Raw genomic sequence first — 7,914 nt, forward strand, 5'->3', positions numbered from 1 at the left:
TTTATACTGTTCTGCAAAACAACTGGTACGTGCTTCTGTCTTTATACTGTTCTGCAAAACAACTGGTACGCGCTTGTCTTTATACTGTTCTGCAAAACAACTGGTACGAGCTTCTGTCTTTATATTGTTCTGCAAAACAACTGGTACGAGCTTCTGTCTTTATATTGTTCTGCCAAACAACTGGTACGTGCTTCTGTCTTTATACTGTTCTGCCAAACAACTGGTACGCGCTTCTGTCTTTATACTGTTCTGCAAAACAACTGGAACGCGCTTCTGTCTTTATACTGTTCTGCACAACAACTGGTACGTGCTTCTGTCTTTATACTGTTCTGCAAAACAACTGGTACGTGCTTCTGTCTTTATACTGTTCTGCACAACAACTGGTACGTGCTTCTGTCTTTATACTGTTCTGCCAAACAACTGGTACGCGCTTGTGTCTTTATACTGTTCTGCCAAACAACTGGTACGCGCTTCTGTCTTTATACTGTTCTGCAAAACAACTGGAACGCGCTTCTGTCTTTATACTGTTCTGCACAACAACTGGTACGCGCTTGTGTCTTTATACTGTTCTGCAAAACAACTGGTACGTGCTTCTGTCTTTATACTGTTCTGCAAAACAACTGGTACGTGCTTCTGTCTTTATACTGTTCTGCAAAACAACTGGTACGCGCTTGTCTTTATACTGTTCTGCAAAACAACTGGTACGAGCTTCTGTCTTTATATTGTTCTGCAAAACAACTGGTACGAGCTTCTGTCTTTATATTGTTCTGCCAAACAACTGGTACGTGCTTCTGTCTTTATATTGTTCTGCCAAACAACTGGTACGCGCTTCTGTCTTTATACTGTTCTGCAAAACAACTGGAACGCGCTTCTGTCTTTATACTGTTCTGCACAACAACTGGTACGTGCTTCTGTCTTTATACTGTTCTGCAAAACAACTGGTACGAGCTTCTGTCTTTATACTGTTCTGCACAACAACTGGAACGCGCTTCTGTCTTTATACTGTTCTGCACAACAACTGGTACGTGCTTCTGTCTTTATACTGTTCTGCACAACAACTGGTACGTGCTTCTGTCTTTATACTGTTCTGCCAAACAACTGGTACGCGCTTGTCTTTATACTGTTCTGCAAAACAACTGGTACGTGCTTCTGTCTTTATACTGTTCTTCCAAACAACTGGTACGTGCTTCTGTCTTTATACTGTTCTGCAAAACAACTGGTACGCGCTTCTGTCTTTATACTGTTCTGCCAAACAACTGGTACGTGCTTCTGTCTTTATACTGTTCTTCCAAACAACTGGTACGTGCTTCTGTCTTTATACTGTTCTGCAAAACAACTGGTACGCGCTTCTGTCTTTATACTGTTCTGCCAAACAACTGGTACGCGCTTCTGTCTTTATATTGTTCTGCACAACAACTGGTACGTGCTTCTGTCTTTATACTGTTCTGCAACTACTGACGAAAATAGGGTATTCAATAATGGAATCAACAATGCAGTGCTTTGCAGTACAAAGCCACGTCCCAGACTCGGCAGCAGTTCATTTTTATGATGTTATGGCAGTACGAGCTCGGCAGTTGTGGCGCTTTTTACACAAACAAAACTTGACGAACGTGACTATATGAACTGTCATAAATAGCATTTAGATCATAGTTTGGAGAAACATACGTTTAGCTTCAGAAAACTTGCAAAACTGATCTTGTTTGTATGTTATAGTTATTTTCGTGCTTATATATAATTAAGGTTCAAGCACGCTATTCTGGGAACACACATCAGCTATCCGGGTTGTCTGTCCAGGACGGTGGGTTAGTGGTCATTTTGTTGAAAGTTAGTGATGATGACACTGGCGTAGGAAGCTGCCAAGGGGCATATATGTGTGTGTGTTTGTGTGTATATATATATGTATGTATGTGTGTGTGTGTGTGTGTGTGTGTGTGTGTGTGTGTGTGTGTGTCCCCACTTTTTGGCACCATTAAAAAACGCCATTGATGATAATGAGATTACGGAATAAAGTAAAATAGCATTAGTCATCTTAATTCCAGCACTGAACATGGGTGCCAAATCATGCCATTGTATATTAAAGGTAGACTAAACTCCAACAAGAGCCTTATGTGTTGGAAAGATGCATACTCGGACCACCAAAACATACTGACACTTTAAAAAATGAAAAACGCGTAATTGTAGAATTAATAATAAAAAACCATGATTATTCCTGCTAGCCATTTTGTTTCGTTTTTGTGACGTCCGGTGGTATAGCTTGGGGCGAAGTGACGTCTGCTCCGTCCAACTTCTCTGTCACGCACAGTGTAAACAAACACTCTAATTTACAAGGCGCTTCGCTTTTATCAACCTGACTTGTAAAACAACATAAATGACTTGACAGTATAATAAACTATTTAACTAAATATATTTCAATTTGCATCAATATAAAGAAATGGAGTTATAGTATTTTTTTCTTTTAAAAAAATCCAAAAAAAAAAATGCATATTATTAGGCCTATTGGTAGGATACGTTCGAGCAAAAACGACAACTCACGATACTCAAGTGATAATTTTCTTTTCTTTGGGACTACGTAATTGGTCAGTTTTGTGATTTTAGATGGGAAAGTCTACTTAATCAAGGGTTTTACAGAATTACTTACAGTAATAAAGCAGGACGGCTAGTAAAGTCCATTACGATTTGAGGTTATCATACAATACCCTATGATCTTAATAAAAGAGGCACGTCATTTTAGTGTGTTTAGACACAGTGTCTGGGGACCGTCTAAATATACACCTGCCAATCAAGAACCACAGGTACAGGCCAAAGAAAGAAAAGACCAATTGACCAAGAAAACAGTCCGACTATTATTTCAGTACGTGGGTTAATTTATATACAAAACATAATACAGTTATTTCAACACTGACAATTATGGTTTATTTTGTATTGAAAAATAAACCACATATACACGTTTCTGTGTTACTGGGGTGGATATTGTTACAGAACATTGCGATGCATCCGCAAAAATCAGGTATGTTTTGTTTCTTCAGTTCGAAGACTAATTCCTGACGTGACACGTTAGGTATTATGTAACCACCAGTTCGCCAGAAGGCGTATTCATTGGGGTGGTACAAAATAGCTGCGCCCGTTATATATAATAGCCGTCACGTTTAACCGTTTTATTAATTAACTATACGATTATACTTGTTGATATTAAGCAATAATGTGTATTAAGTATCGCTGAATATGCATACCAGTCCAAAAGCCTTGCTTTGGCATTTCTTTAAATTATTAAATTCCACACGTTCAACTTTTGTTTTCTCTCACTGTCTCATAACCCTATAATGTAACTGGTGGCAAGCATGTGGCAACATATAATTAAATGAGAGTGCTTTTCCTTACATGGGTACTCGAGTTCTGTGAACGGACTTGAGTCTTGCTAGACTCGGCCCGTGTCCGAGTACTCGTGGAGTCCTTAATAGGAAAAACGAGTCTTGGGGAATCCCCGTAATTTCCGACACGAAAATGCTGGTTAAAGTGCCGTAAATGGATTTGAGAAATTAGCCAATCAGATTTAGCGTTTTATGCACGTTGAATTAGAATAAGCCAATAAAACCCCGCGATTCTCTAGAGTTTTGGGGCCAATTTCACTAAACATCGCAAGTTGTTGTATGCAAGGGTTTGTAAGTGTATAGCTCGACTAAAGGGGGGGGGGGGGGGGGGGGGGGGGGGGGTACTTGGCAGTAATCCCCTCCTGCTTCAGAAATATTGCATGTTATAAATATTATTGTTTTTAATTTTGGCCTTATGCTTTTTTAAAATTTAATTACAGCGTGCTCTTTCGTTTAATATTTATGTATTTTTTGTCCATATTTTAACTATTATTTTATATTTTTAATAAAAAAAACATATAAATTAACACGGCAGGTGTCTATTCTGTGCCTATGGTAGTAACCTGGTTAATATTACCTCGATATTTGCCTTAGGTTTTATAGATTAAAGTCATGGCAGCGTCTTTATGGATGACTTAATCTTGTATTTTTAAGGATCAACGGAGGGGTCACCTCTGTTTCATCGTGGATCGTCCGGGTGCATTTCTCTCCCCACGGCGGGACATGACACGTAAAACATCCTCGACTCTTGGTTGCCTCCTACTAAATCTAACAACGTTGGATTCTTCAGTGTCAGTCTACTAGTGACACCAACGTTGGATCATTCTATTAAATGTTTGGTGTCACTCTCCTAGTGACACCAATGCTGGAAGTTCTCCTAACTTCCTTTCATCTAAATAAGATTGCCAAGATTGGATTGAACTGCGGTTGGACATGGTAGGGTGGAGTTGATGGGATGTCGGAAGATAGGAGCTTTTTAGGGACATAGGGCGTAGGCGGTTTGGCCTTAGGATTAGAGTAGGATCTGACCTCTCCTCTCCCCCCCCCCCCCCACCTGCCCCTCATGTGGTCACACCAATGTTCCTGATATGATTGGCAACTCTTTCTAAACAATTAATTAACATTCCTGTGGGGCTTGGACCAACCTTTCCTTCTAACCTCCTTGGGGCCTATATTTAATTGAGTAGAGTGCTTAAAAATAAATATAATAAATGAATATTTAGATCAGCCCATCACAAATTGCGCCATTTTTATATTTTAAATTTTTAAATTAGTTTAATATTTTTCCCATTTGTTATATTTTGGATTAATAATCTAAATTTAAAAATTATCACTAGTATGTAGGAATTTCCTGCCCCGAGTCAGGCACCCGATCTTATCGGAGGTCGGACTCGGGATGGGCGTGTTCGAAACCCTAGTGGTATATGAGCACGTTAAACTAGTTACCTACCATCGAAAGTTTACGTCTGCTACTAGCAGTTATGCCGGTCATGCGTTTACACGTGTTTGGCGTCTATTTCATGCAAAAAATTACATCATTACCGAAGATGGAGCATTTTAAAGACAAAAGAAAATGAAATATGTGTATTTCTAATTATATTTGTAGTACTATAGTAGTAATAAGAATTGTGGTTTAGTCGTAGATTTACGTTTACAGGGCCCAATTTCACAAAACATCGTAAGCCTAGTGCTGTTAAACGTCCAATGGTGGTAGGGATTCTGCTGTCCACGTCGCCGTTCACCCTGACGCAGACGTCACTCGACAGCGCCCTGCAAGTGTTCAGAGGCGAATCCAGTGAGGGTTAGGGTTGGGGCAGAACTAAAGCACCTTTTCGTGGACTATTGCTCGTTTCCATACCTTCGGACATTTCTCTTTCCATGTTATAACGTTTCATACACGGCAGTAAAAACTTATCATCAATTATCTTTGTCTTTTGTGTGTCACAATAACTTTGGCCTTTTAGTATATTATTTTTATTTCCTCATTGGGACGCCCGTTTGGGGAGTTGGGTCATGTGTCGTTTTTCGTTACGCCCCTCCCTGCAACATATTTCCTGCAACTTCCGCTGTTCAGTTAGACAGAGCTCAAGGCTGGCTGTGACATAAGTCGTAAAGAGGACATCATGGACATAAGTTTCGTAAAAAGGACATTATAGACATAAGTCTTTTAAAGAGCACATTATAGACATAAGTCTCGTAAAGAGGACATTATAGACATAAGTCTCGTAAAGAGGACATTATAGACATAAGTCTCGTAAAGAGGACATTATAGACATAAGTCTTGTAAAGAGCACATTATAGACATAAGTCTCGTAAAGAGGACATCATGGACATAAGTCTCGTAAAAAGGACATTATAGACATAAGTCTTTTAAAGAGCACATTATAGACATAAGTAAAGAAGACATTATGGACATAAGTCTCGTAAAGAGGACATTATAGACATAAGTCTCGTAAAGAGGACATTATAGACATAAGTCTTGTAAAGAGGACATTATAGACATAAGTCTTGTAAAGAGGACATTATAGACCTCAGTCTTGTAAAGAGGACATTATAGACATAAGTCTTGTAAAGAGGACATTATAGACCTCAGTCTTGTAAAGAGGACATTATAGACCTCAGTCTTGTAAAGAGGACATTATAGACATAAGTCTTGTAAGAGGACATTATAGACCTCAGTCTTGTAAAGAGGACATTATAGACATAAGTCTTGTAAAGAGGACATTATAGACCTCAGTCTTGTAAAGAGGACATTATAGACCTCAGTCTTGTAAAGAGGACATTATAGACCTCAGTCTTGTAAAGAGGACATTATAGACCTAAGTCTTGTAAAGAGGACATTATAGACCTCAGTCTTGTAAAGAGGACATTATAGACCTCAGTCTTGTAAAGAGGACATTATAGACCTCAGTCTTGTAAAGTGGACATTATAGACCTCAGTCTTGTAAAGAGGACATTATAGACCTCAGTCTTGTAAAGAGGACATTATAGACCTCAGTCTTGTAAAGAGGACATTATTAGTCTTGTAAAGAGGACATTATAGACCTCAGTCTGTAAAGAGGACATTATAGACCTCAGTCTTGTAAAGAGGACATTATAGACCTAAGTCTTGTAAAGAAATTAGGACATTATAGGACATTATAGAGTCTTGTAAAGAGGACATTATAGACCTAAGTCTTGTAAAGAGGACATTATAGACCTAAGTCTTGTAAAGAGGACATTATAGACCTAAGTCTTGTAAAGAGGACATTATAGACATAAGTCTTGTAAAGAGGACATTATAGACATAAGTCTCGTAAAGAGGACATTATAGACATAAGTCTTGTAAAGAGGACATTATAGACATAAGTCTTGTAAAGAGTCTAAGTCTTGTAAAGAGGACATTATAGACAGTCTTGTAAAGAGGACATTATAGACATAAGTCTCGTAAAGAGGACATTATAGACATAAGTCTTGTAAAGAGACATTATAGACATAGTCTTGTAAAGAGTATAGACATCTTGTAAAGAGGACATTATAGACATAAGTCTTGTAAAGAGGACATTATAGACATAAGTCTTGTAAAGAGGACATTATAGACATAAGTCTCGTAAAGAGGACATTATAGACATAAGTCTTGTAAAGAGGACATTATAGACATAAGTCTTGTAAAGAGGACATTATAGACATAAGTCTTGTAAAGAGGACATTATAGACATAAGTCTCGTAAAGAGGACATTATAGACATAAGTCTTGTAAAGAGGACATTATAGACATAAAGAGGACATTATAGACCTAAGTCTTGTAAAGAGGACATTATAGACATAAGTCTTGTAAAGAGGACATTATAGACATAAGTCTTGTAAAGAGGACATTATAGACATAAGTCTTGTAAAGAGGACATTATAGACATAAGTCTTGTAAAGAGGACATTATAGACATCAGTCTTGTAAAGAGGACATTATAGACCTAAGTCTTGTAAAGAGGACATTATAGACCTCAGTCTTGTAAAGAGGACATTATAGACATAAGTCTTGTAAAGAGGACATTATAGATTATCAGTCTTGTAAAGAGGACATTATAGACCTCAGTCTTGTAAAGAGGACATTATAGACATAAGTCTTGTAAAGAGGACATTATAGACCTCAGTCTTGTAAAGAGGACATTATAGACATTATAGACCTCAGTCTTGTAAAGAGGACATTATAGACCTCAGTCTTGTAAAGAGGACATTATAGACCTCAGTCTTGTAAAGAGGACATTATAGACCTCAGTCTTGTAAAGAGGACATTATAGACATCAGTCTTGTAAAGAGGACAGTCTTGTAAAGAGGACATTAAGAGGACATTATAGTCTTGTAAAGAGGACATTATAGACCTCAGTCTTGTAAAGAGGACATTAAGAGGACATTATAGACCTCAGTCTTGTAAAGAGGACAAGTCTTGTTATAGACCTCAGTCTTGTAAAGAGGACATTATAGACCTCAGTCTTGTAAAGAGGACATTATAGACCTAAGTCTTGTAAAGAGGACATTATAGACCTCAGTCTTGTAAAGAGGACATTATAG

Source organism: Gigantopelta aegis, chromosome 10 (genome assembly GCF_016097555.1).
Source record: "Gigantopelta aegis isolate Gae_Host chromosome 10, Gae_host_genome, whole genome shotgun sequence".
In the NCBI taxonomy this organism is placed as follows: Eukaryota; Metazoa; Mollusca; class Gastropoda; order Neomphalida; family Peltospiridae; genus Gigantopelta; species Gigantopelta aegis.